Raw genomic sequence first — 12,126 nt, forward strand, 5'->3', positions numbered from 1 at the left:
CTTTATCATATATGCACGATCTCTCCATCTATCTCTCACTAGTCATCATCTATCTTCAGTTTTCATAGTTTTTATATATCTATCAATCTATTACCTATCATGTATCTATCAATCTATCATCTATCTTCTATCTAACATCTATCTTCATCTATCTATCATTTATCTCTTTATGTTTCCCTATCTATCTATCTATCTATCTATCTATCTATCTATCTATCTGTTCATCCACTATCTTAGATCACATGATACTCAGAATCTTATGCCAGGCATATTTTACTTAGCAAAATATCTAACCACATTGTCACAAATTTCAGAATTTCCTTCTTTTGTGTAACTCTACTATATTTTTTAGTGAAGTCATCTGTTTGTTTTCTTCAGTTTGGTAATGGAAACTGCAATAATCATGAGGGCGTAGGTGCTTCTTTACACTGGATTCTCTTCTACGAAATGTTTTATCAATATATTCACAATCTTGAAATGTTATTTTTTATTTTTTAATAATAAAATATAATTTTCTATTGATGTGAAGCAATAAATTCTGTTTACCATTGTAGCTGGAAAAAATATGCCCAGAGAAATTAATTAATAGTTTGTGGGCCAAAAGCACATGTACTTTCAAGTGGTACTAAAAATTAAATGTTTAATAATATGCACATTCTAGCAAGCCTATAGCCAACATCAAACTAAACGGAGAGAAACTTAAATCAATCCCACTGAAATCAGGGACAAGGCAAGGCTGCCCGCTCTCTCCATATCTCTTCAACATAGTTCTGGAAGTCCTTGCTAGAGCAATAAGACAGTTGAAGGAGTACAAGGGGATATAAGTTGGAAAGGAAGAAGTCAAATTATTATATTTGCAGATGATATGATAGTATACCTGAGTGACCCCAAAAATTCAAACAGGGAACTCCTACAGCTAATAAACACCTTCAGCAAAGTGGCCGGATACAAAATTAACTCAAAAAAATCAGTAGCCCTCCTGTATACAAAAGACAAAAGGGCTGAGAAAGAAATTAGGGAAACAACACCCTTCACAATGGCCACAAACGACATACAGTACCTTGGTGTAACCCTAACCAAGCAAGTCAAAGACTTGTATGAAAAAAATTTCAAGTCTCTGAAGAAAGAAATTGAAGAAGATATCAGAAGATGGAAAGATCTCCCGTGCTCATGGCTTGGCAGGATTAACATGGCCATCTTGCCAAAAGCAATCTCAGATTCAATTCAATTCCCATCAAATTACCAACACAACTCTTTACAGACCTGGAAAGAAAAATTCTCAACTTCATATGGAATAACAAGAAACCCAGAATTGCTAAAACAATCCTCTACAATAAAAGATCTTCTGGAGGTATCTTCATCCCTGATCTTAAGCTGTACTGTAGAGCAACAGTAATAAACACTGCATGGTACTGGCATAGAAACAGAATGGTGGATGAATGGAATCAAACAGAAGACCCAGAAATAAACCCACACACTTATGGACACCTGATCTTTGACAAAGATGCCAAAACCATACAATGGAAAAAAGATAGCATCTTCAACAAATGGTTCTGGTCTAACTGGATATCTACATGTAGAAAAATGCAAATAGATCCATACTTATGATCCTGCACAAAACTAAAGTCCAAGTGGATCAAAGACCTCAACATAAAACCAAACACACTAAATTGGTTAGAAGAAAAAGTGGGGAATACCCTAGAACTCATTGGTACAGGAGAAAACTTCCTGAACAGAACACGAACAGCACAGGCTCTAAGAGCAACAATCAATAAATGGGACCTCATGAAACTGAAAAGCTTCTGGAAAGCAAAGGTCACTGTCATAAAAAAACAAAAACAAAAACAAAAACAAAAACAAAAACGAATGCCTACACATTGGGAAAGAATCAAACTTTTATCTGACAGAGGGCTAATATCCAGTATATATAAAGAGCTAAAGAAGCACATTCTAAATGATTTTTTATTGTTATTTATTATTTATCATTTTAAATTTTATTTTTTATATTAATTACAGTTTATTCACTTTTTATCCCAGCTGTAGTCCCTCCCTCATTCTCTCTCAATCGTACTGTCCCTCCCTTATCTTTTCCCATGCCCCTCTCCAAATTCACTGATAGAGTAGGTTCTCCTCCTCTTCCATCTAACCCTAGCCTATCAGGTCTCAATAGGACTGGCTGCATTGTCTTCCTCTGTGGCCTGGTAAGGCTGCTCCACCATCAGGTATATGTGATCAAAGAGCCAGCCACTGAGTTCACATCAGAGACAGTCCCTATTCCCCTTACTATGGAACCCACTTGGACAGTGAGCTGCCATGGGCTATGTCTGTGCAGGGGTTATAGATTATCTCCATGCATGGTCCTTGTTTAGAGATAGTATCAGTCTCAGAAAAGACTCTTGTGCCCAGATTTCTTGGTTCTGTTGCTCTTCTCGTGAAGCTCCAAGTTTTTCTATCTCCTTCTTTCATAAGATTCCCTGCACTCTGCCCAACATTTGGCTATGAGCCTGAGCTCATAGCCAAATGTTTTGGTACCCTGTTAGTTTTGATACCCTGTTGGGTAGAGTTTTTCAGAGGTCCTCTGTGGTAGGTTTCTGTGCTGTTTCCTGTTTTCTCCCTCTTGTGATGTCCATTCCGTTTGTCTTTCTGAGTGAGAATTGATCATCTTACCCAGAGTCCTCCTTGCTTAGGTTCTTTAGGTGAACAGATTTTAGTATGTTTATCCTATATTATATGTCTAATATCCACTTATACGTGAGTATATACCATGTGTGTCTTTCTGCTTCTGGGATACCTCAGTCAGAATGATCTTTTCTAGTTCCCATTGTTTGCCTGCAAATTTCATGATTTTCTTGTTTTTAATTGCTGAGTAGCATTCTATTGTGTAAATGTAACACAATTTCTGTATCCATTCCTGAATTGAGGGACGTTTGGGTTGTTTCCAGATTCTGGCTATTACAAATAAAGCTGCTAAGATCATGATTGAAAATAGTCCTTGTTGTGTACTTTAGCATATTTTGGATATATGCCTAGGAGTAGTATTGCTGGATCTTGAGGAAGCACCATTCCTAATTGAGAAAGCGCCAGATTGATTTCTAAAGTGGTTGCACAAGTTTACATTCCCACCAGCAGTGGAGGAGGGTTCCCCTTTCCACCACATGCTTTCCAGTATATATTGTCACTTGAGTGTTTTTTTTTATCTTAGCCATTCTGATGGGTGTAAAGTGAAATTTAAGGGTTGTTTTGATTTCTATTTCCCTGATGACTAAGGATGTTGAACATTTCTTTAAGTGGTTCTCTGCCATTCTATATTCCTCTATTGAGAATTCTCTGTTTAGCTCTGTACCCCATTTTTTAAATTGGATTACTTGACTTGTTACTTTATATTTCTTGAGTTCTTTATATATACTGAATATTAGCCCTCTGTCAGATATAGGATTGGTGAACATTCTTTCCAAGTCTGTGGGCTGTTGTTTTGTTCTGATGATAGTGTCCTTTGCTTTACAGAAGCTTTTCAGTTTCATGAGATCCCATTTATTAATTGTTGATCTTGGAGCCTGAGCTGTTGGTGTTCTGGTCAGGAAGTTGTCTCTTGTGCCAATGAGTTCTAAGCTCTTCCCCCTGTTTTCTTCTAACAGATTTAGTGTGTCTGGTTTTATGTTGAGGTCTTTGATCCACTTGGAGTTTAGTTTTGTACAGGGTGATAATTATGATCTATTTGCATTTTTTATATGCAGAGACCCAGTTAGACCAGCAAGCACCATTTGCTGAAGATGCTATCTTTTTTTCATTGTATGGTTTTGGCTTCTTTGTAAAAAATCAAGCATCCGTAAGTGTGTGGGTTTATTTCTGGTTCTTCTGTTTGATTCCATTGACCTGCCATTCTGTTTCTATGCAAGTGCCATGTAATTTTTGTTACTATTGCTCTATAGCACAGCTTGAGATCAGGGATGGCTATACCTCCATACGATCTGTTATTGTACTGGATTGTTTTAGTAATTCTGGGGTTTTGTTTTTCCATATGAACTTGAGAATTTTTCTTTCCAGGTCTGTAAAGAGTTGTGTTGGTATTTTGATGGGAATTGCATTAAATCTGCAGATTGCTTTTGGGAGGATGGCCATTTTCACTATGTTAATCCTGCCAAGGCATGAGCATGGGAGATCTTTCCATCTTCTGATATCTTCTTCAATTTCTTTCTTCAGAGACTTGAAGTTTTTCTCAAAAAGGTCTTTCACTTGCTTGGTTAGAATCATAGCAAGGTACTTTATTATTTGTACCTATTGTGAAAAGTGTAGTTTCTCTGATTTCTTTCTCAGCCCTTTTGTCTTTCATATACAGGTGGGCTACAGATTTTTTTGAGTTAATTCTGTATGTAGCCACTTTGCTGAAGGTGTTTATTAGCTGAAAGAATTCTCTGGTTGAAATTTTGGGGTCTCTCATGTAGACTATCATATCACCTGCAAATAGTGATACTTTGACTTGTTCCTTTCCGATTTGTATCCCCTTGATCTCCTTTAGTTTCTTATTGCTCTGGCTAGGACTTCAAGTACTATGTTGAAGAGATAGGGAGAGAGTGGACAGCCTTGCCTTGTCCCTGATTTCAGTTGGATTGATTTCAGTTTCTCTCCATTTATTTTGATGTTGGCTATAGGCTTGCTGTATATTGTCTTTACTATGTTTAGGAATCTGCCTTGTATCCCTTACCTCTCCAAGACTTTAAACAGGAATGGATGTTGGATTTTTCAGATTCTTTTTCAGCATATAAGGAGATGATCATGTGGTTTTTCTCCTTTAGTTTGTTTATATGGTGAATTACATTGATGGATTTCTGTATACTGAACCACCAAACACTACATGCCTGAGATGAAGCCTACTTGGTCATGGTGGATGATATCTTTGATGTGTTCTTGGATTGCAAGTATTTTATTGAGTATTTTTGCATCAATGTTCATAAGAGAGATAGGTCTGAAGTTCTCTTTTTTTGTTGGGTCTTTGTGTGGTTTAGGTATCAAGGTGACTGTGGCTTCATAGAATGAGTTTGGTAGTGTTCCTTCTGTTTCTATTTTGTGGAATAGTTTGAAGAGAATTGGAGTTAGCTTTTCTTTGATGTACTGGTAGAATTCTGAGCTGAAACCATCTGGCCTTGGGCTTTTTTTTTTTTTGGAGGGGAGACTCTCAAGAAAATTGTCCATTTCATTTCGATTTTCAAATTTTGTAGCATGTTGGCTTCTGTAGGAAGACCTAATAATTGTTAGGATTTCTTCAGTGTCTGTCATTATGTCCCCCTTTTTGTTTCTGATTCTGCTGATTTGGATAGTTTTCCTCTGCCTTTTAGTTAGTTAGGCTAAGGGTTTGTCTATCTTGTTGATTTTCTCAAAGAACCAACTATTGGTTTCATTGATTCTTTGCATTGTTTTATTTTTTTTTCTAATTCATTGATTTCAGCTCCAAGTTTGATTGTTTCCAATCGCCTACTCCTCTTCAGTGTCTCTGCTTCTTTTTTTCGTAGGGCTTTTAGTTGTGCTCTTAAGTGGCCTGTATAAGATGTCTGAAACTTCTTTCTGGAGGCACTTAGTGCTATGAACTTTCCTCTTAGCACTGCTTTCATTGTGTTCCAAAGGTTTGCGTAAGTTGTGTCTTCTTTTTCACTGAATTTTAGGAAGTCTCTAATTTCTTTTTTTATTTTTTCCCTGATGAAGCTGTGATTGAGTAAAGAGTTGTTTAATTTCCATGTGTATGTAAGTTTTTTGTTATTTCCCTTGCTGTGGAGGTCTAGTTTTAGGCCATTGTGATCTGATAGGATACAAAGAAATATTTCAATCTTCTTGTTCCTATTGATGCCTGCTTTGTGGCACATTCTAAACATTCATGTTTTCCAACATCATAATGTCTTTTATCCTGTCTATTTAATTTTCTGTATTGGTGCACGCACAAAAACATAACATAAACATACACAACTATTGTAAATGATCTGAAAATGATAGGTGTTTCTTCCATCTAATTTGAAATCTATCTCTCCTTAGAATACTATAAAGAGGAGCGGTTTGTGACTCCTGTTAGTTTGTGGATAGCAGAAGAGAACCACCCAGTCATTTACAATGATATTCTGGGCAAGAAGAAAGCTATAATCATTTCACAAGTTGGTGGTCATAATATGCACAGAACAAAGATTTCCTTAGTTCCCAAAATAACTGTCATATTTGTTCATGTGCTCAACTGGTAAAGAAACAACCCAACCCCCTACACATGCTTCAAGGCTTTCATCATCTGTTTCTGAGATCTAGAGCTTAAAAGTCTACTGCAAAGTTAAAGTGAGATTGCAAAAGGAAAGCCTGTGACTATCCAGTTTGCAGAAGAAAGAGTAAGGTGTGATTTATTAACTTTACTCAAGTATGGAATTAATTTTTTACTGAGTAAAAGTATCATCTATTTTCCAACCATAGTATAGAAAGAATTATTGGAAAACTTTCATACTTAAGGGAGCCAAAAAGAATTTCCTTACTGTGGAAAAGTTTAGACATTAGTTTTTAGTCAACCAAATCTATTTTATCCCTCCTTACATTCCTCTAAGATAAGGTTAGAGCTTGGCTTCAGAGTATCATAAGTTTTAGAGAGACATGTGTTCATCATATTCAATGTCCTTACTGCAAAGACTTTGAGAGTTTAAGTGACTGGTGAATAGCAACGTTTGAAATAACACACATTTCTGGTTTATACAAAAGTGCCTTTCCCACCAAAAGCTGTGCACTTTCTTTATTGTCTTTAATGTTTTTTATATGTTTCAATGGAGAATTAAACTCATTCAGAATAATCATTCAGAATACTGGTAGTATTTCCTATCCAAATATTGTTTGTTAAAAATAGATGACTCATTTTTGGACAACTGGTAACGTGTCTTTTTCAGAGTCTCCTCTGGCAGAGCATACTGTCTTCTCTAGGTCTTCTTGCAGCTAAGTTTCATCTTCTTTAAATAATTCATGTATAGCAAACCTACACAGACAAAAAATTAATTTCCTGAACTTCTCTTTGAGACAGGATATTTTGCCTGAAAAATTATGTCTAAGTGGAGAATATGCTGAATAAAATTTGTTCAGAGCACTAATGTAAAAATAGCATAAGGTCTGGAAATGATTAAAACCTCTGCCGCAGGATCAGGAGGACAGAGAAATGGAACTACTGACAAGCTTAACTGCAGGAGAAGAGAATGTTTTGTCTTACAAATGAAATTATAGCCTTTTTGTGGCAATAATAACAATCATAATTCTGTCTAAAACAGAAGGCCATGGCAGTGATGTGTGTTTTTTAAATTTATTTTTTAAAAGTTGTGTCTCAAAGATTTTCGGGACAAATAGAACTGGAATATGACTACTATTTACTGATGTATAAACACTGACTAACACATTTTGAAGTCAATTTTGAATATGGACACACAGAAAGCTCAAGTATTGGGTAGTCATCTCTGTCCTAACTAGCCAACAATAACAACAACAACAACAAAAACACATAGAAAGAAGCGTATTTTTCTAAATATATGGAACTGATTAAAACCATTGGGTAACAAAGCTAACAATGCTGTCTATAACGGCGAGAGTGCTGTGGTGCTGCCTCATCTGGCCAACTTGATTTGATAGAGTCATTTTTGTGGCGGACAAGATGACTTTCAGTAAAATACTCATCCACACAGAAGCATTTTGGCAAATGGAATAAGACAGGCTACTGTATCCCTAGGCCCTTAAATGGAGATGCCCTGCCTCTGTGAATTATGTTTACAGTAGCAAAAAAATGTTCATCATTTTGTTCAGTTAATATCCCGGGTACCCAGCTTTATGGCATTCTTATTTTATCTGAGAGCTAGAAAGATGGCTCAGACTTTAAGAAAGTCTTACAAAAGTCCATAACTTTAATCCCAAGAGCATCTTTGGCCTCCAAGAGCACTGCATACATTTAAGTAGGCAAATACTCATGCACACAAAAATAAAAATAAATAAATCTTTTAAAATTTTATTTGGGATATGGAAGACTATTTTATAGCTTACAGCCTTCTGTAGTTGCCTTTAGTTCTTTGTCTAGGGTTGAGGCCTTGTGCCCCCCCCTTCCATGTTAACAAGTTGGTGTCATTCTTGTTCAGGTCTTGTTTAGGCAGCCATGTTGTCAAGATTTCGTAGTGTGCGAGACAAAACCTCATGATGTATTTCCTGGTTCTCTGGCTTTGATGATCTTTCTGTGCTCTCTTCTGCTCTGATCCCTGACCCTGCACTACATAGGTATCCAAGAGACTACCTACGTAGTACATATACAAAAGAAAGCACCATTGAACATATTTTAAAGTATTTTTAAAACAGCTTTATTAAGATATAAGTCCAATGTCATTAATCATCCTTTAAAGAATACACAGCAGTGTTTTAGTATATTCAGAGTTTAATCATCACTGTTAAAATTTTAGAACATTTTTATTACCTCCAAAAGATATCCTATTGTACTCATTGCTCTCAGAGGAGACATGGACACACTGACACATTTTGGACTTTTATCCTCAAGAGCTTGGAGAGAACAGATACTTATTGTTTTAAGACACCAAATTCATAGTAATATGGTGTTTGTTGTCATGTAAGAAATTGTTGCCAGATCCGAGGCTGCTATGATCCACTTGTATGTTTTCTTCCGAGATTTTACAAGTTTCCCCATACATTTAAGACAATCATGAAGTTTGATTTGCATTTGTAGTTTAAGTCTTCAAACACTGTGTAGTATTTGGCCTGCTCCTTTACCCCCAAGGGCTTCATCTACTTGCTAGCTCAGTCACCACACATTAGCCAGGACATCAACCCAGCATGTTTCTCTGCCATGGAGACATCCCTAAAGATCAGTTTTGACTCAAGTCTATTTCTGGTTTTCTTTGATCCCCTCCTCCTATCTTTTGTAATTGAACAATATTTTGTTTCAGTGCTTTCAGGATACTGTTCTGTGCAAAATGTCTATACATCACTGGATTTTTATTTTTAGATTTGATAGTATTTTATTTGTTTTTATCTTTTGTTATCATTTATTATAATTTATTTACTTTGTAGCCCATTGCCCCCTCCCTCATCTCTTCCCAATCCCACCCTCTCTCCCTCTTCTCCCCCTATGCCCCTGCCCTAGTCCACTGATAGGGAAGGTCCTCCTCCCCCTCTATCTGACCCTAGCCTATCAGGTCTCATCAGGACTGGTTGTATTGTCTTCCTCTGTGGCTTGTCAAGGCTGCACCCACACACACAGACACCAGGGGAAGTGATGAGAGAGAGAAAGAGAGAGAGACACTTAGGCATTTTTTTTTATTTTTTTCTTTTCATTATTATTATTATTACAATTTATTCACTTTGTATCCTGGCTGAGGCCCCTTCCCTCATCTCCTCCTGGTCCCACCCTCTTTTCTCTTTCCCTCTCTGTCCCTCCTCTAGTCCACTGATAAAGGATGTCCTCTTTCCCTACTATCTGACCCTAGCCTCTCAGGTCTCATCAGAACTGTCTGGATCCTCTTTCTCTATGACCTACTAAGGCCACCTCACCAGGGGGAGGTGATCAAAGTGCAGGCAACTGAGTTTGTGCCAATGACTGCCCCTGCTCCTCTTACTAGGGAACCTAAATGGAGACTGAGCTGCCCATGAGCTACATATGAGCAGGTGGTCTAGGTCCTTTCCATGCATGGTCCTTGGTTGATTCATCAGTCTCTGCAGGACCCCCTGGGCCCATATTATTTGGCTCTGTTGGTCTCTTTGTGGAGCTCCTGTCCCCTCCAGGTCTTTCTATCTCCTCCTTTTTCTATAAGATTCCCAGCACTCTGCCCAAAGTTTGGCTATGAGTCCCAGCATCTGCTTTGATTCCCTGAAGGTTAGTCTTTCAGAGGCCCTCTGTGGAAGGCTCCTGTCCTATTCACTGTCTTCTCCTACTTCTTTTATCTATCCTGTTTTCCCTTTTGAATGAGGATTAAACCTCTTCCTTAGGGTCCTCCTTGTTTTGCTTCTTTAGGACTATAGATTTTAGTATGATTATCCTATATTATATGGTTAATATCCACTTATAAGTGAATATATAGCATGTGTGTGTTTTTGCTTCTGGATTACCTCACTCAGGATGATCTTTTCTAGTTCTCACCATTTGCCTGCAAATTTCATGATTTCCTTGTTTGTTTGTTTATTTAAATTAATTGTTCACTTTGAATCCCAGCTGTAGCCCCCTCCTTCTAGCCCCCTCCTTCATCCCCTCCCATTCCCATCTTCCCTCCCTTTTCTCCTCCCATGCCTCATCCCCAGTTCACTGATAGGAGAGGTCCTCCTCCCCTTCCATCTGACCTTAGCCTATCAGGTGTCATCAGGACTGACTGCATTGTCTTCCTCTGTGGCCTGGTAAGGCTGCTCATCACTCCAGGGAAGGTGATCAAAGAGCCAGCCACTGAGTTTGTGTTAGAGACAGTCCCAGTTTCCTTTACTATGGAACCCACTTGGAGACTGAGCTGCCATGTGCTACATCTGTGCAGGGGTTCTAGGTTATCTCCATTCATGGTTCTTGGTTGGAGCATCAGTCTCAGTAAAGACCCCTGTGCCCCATTGTGTCAATGTATGACAATTTCTATATTCTTCAGCTGAAGAACATCTAAGTAGGATTTTTAAAAACAAATAAATTTTAAATCGATTTTTGGATTGCATTTTTACTACAAAATATTTAGAATTTCAATTTTGTTGTTTTTCTTAAGTTTAATGACTCATATCTTTGTCTATTTTTAATCTCTCTATTATACCTTATGTATGTATATATAAACACATATATATGAATATATAAATTATGTATAAGTATTATATTAAAATACATATACACATACATACATATAGAGTATGGTTCAGATATACTAAAAACAAAGTTATGAGTCATTAGACTCAAGAAAAATAACAAAATTGAAATTCTAAATATTTTGTTGTACATGGAGGGCCACATATGGCCCTGTTCCAACAGATTTCTATATAGAATTAATCATTTTTTCTGAGATATGGTTTATATAAACTACTACTATATAACTAGAGTAAAAATAAGCTACTATCTGTAGTGTAAGTAGTATTTTCTGAAAAATTAATGTTATAGTTTAGGCCTGTGTTTGGCTTAAGAAAGTACATTGAAATCAGAAATGTTGCCCATAAGTTTTTTAGAATTCAATAATCTTCTTTACTTCATTTGCATTGTCTATTGACATGAAACGTTTCATTGTTTTACTTATAGCTGTGCAGTGCCCTCTCCAAATGATCTCAGCATGGAGGAATTTGTTATTAACGTTTCTATTTCATACATTGCAAAGCTTTCTACAGATTTCTATCCCAAATATTCAAAAAGCTTTCTATACACGAATTTTAGAACTTTGATTGAAATCTTGTTAGATATTTATGTCATTTTACAATGGATATCATAATGAGTTTTCCTTTCAATGAATAGCTAAACATCTTTCATTTTTTTATTTTAGTGAAATTCAGTAAGATTTTTAAATCTTATGGAAGTTCTTGTACAAATTCTGACATTATTGTTTATTTGAATTTCCTTTCACTTTTCTATCTTATATAAAAATTTTTAATGCTGTTTGTAAGAGAAGAAATGTTTGGCATACTAAATTCTAAGCTTATTTTTCCATTATTGATCATTAATGTATTTTTTTTACAGTCAAAGAACACAGTTTGCATAATTATAAGTTCTGGACTTTGAAGGTGTTTGCAGTGACACACACAGGCCCTGTTTTAATCCTGGAAGACACTGTTCCCTATCTCCCTGTTGACTCACTGTGAATTCCAAGGCATGCACACGCCCATTCCTGTACGTCTAAGGCTGAGGTGAAGTGTGAAGCATTGCTTTCCATGGGAATTCTAGACTGTTCTAAAGACATTTCTTTTGTATCATAATAATTGGAATTGACATTTAATGGCTGAACCTGGGGGAGCTATGTTTCTTGGAATGTAAAGAATTAGGCCACGTTCTGCAGGAATTGAAGGTCTTGCCAGTCACTCATGCAAAGAAAAAAATCCATTTGTGATTCTTTAAGTCTGGAAATAACTTCATTTTACACACACACACACACACACACACACACACACACACACACACACACACAC

The sequence above is a fragment of the Psammomys obesus genome, unplaced genomic scaffold (assembly GCF_907164565.1).
Source record: "Psammomys obesus unplaced genomic scaffold, mPsaObe1.curated_primary_1811, whole genome shotgun sequence".
Taxonomy (NCBI): domain Eukaryota; kingdom Metazoa; phylum Chordata; class Mammalia; order Rodentia; family Muridae; genus Psammomys; species Psammomys obesus.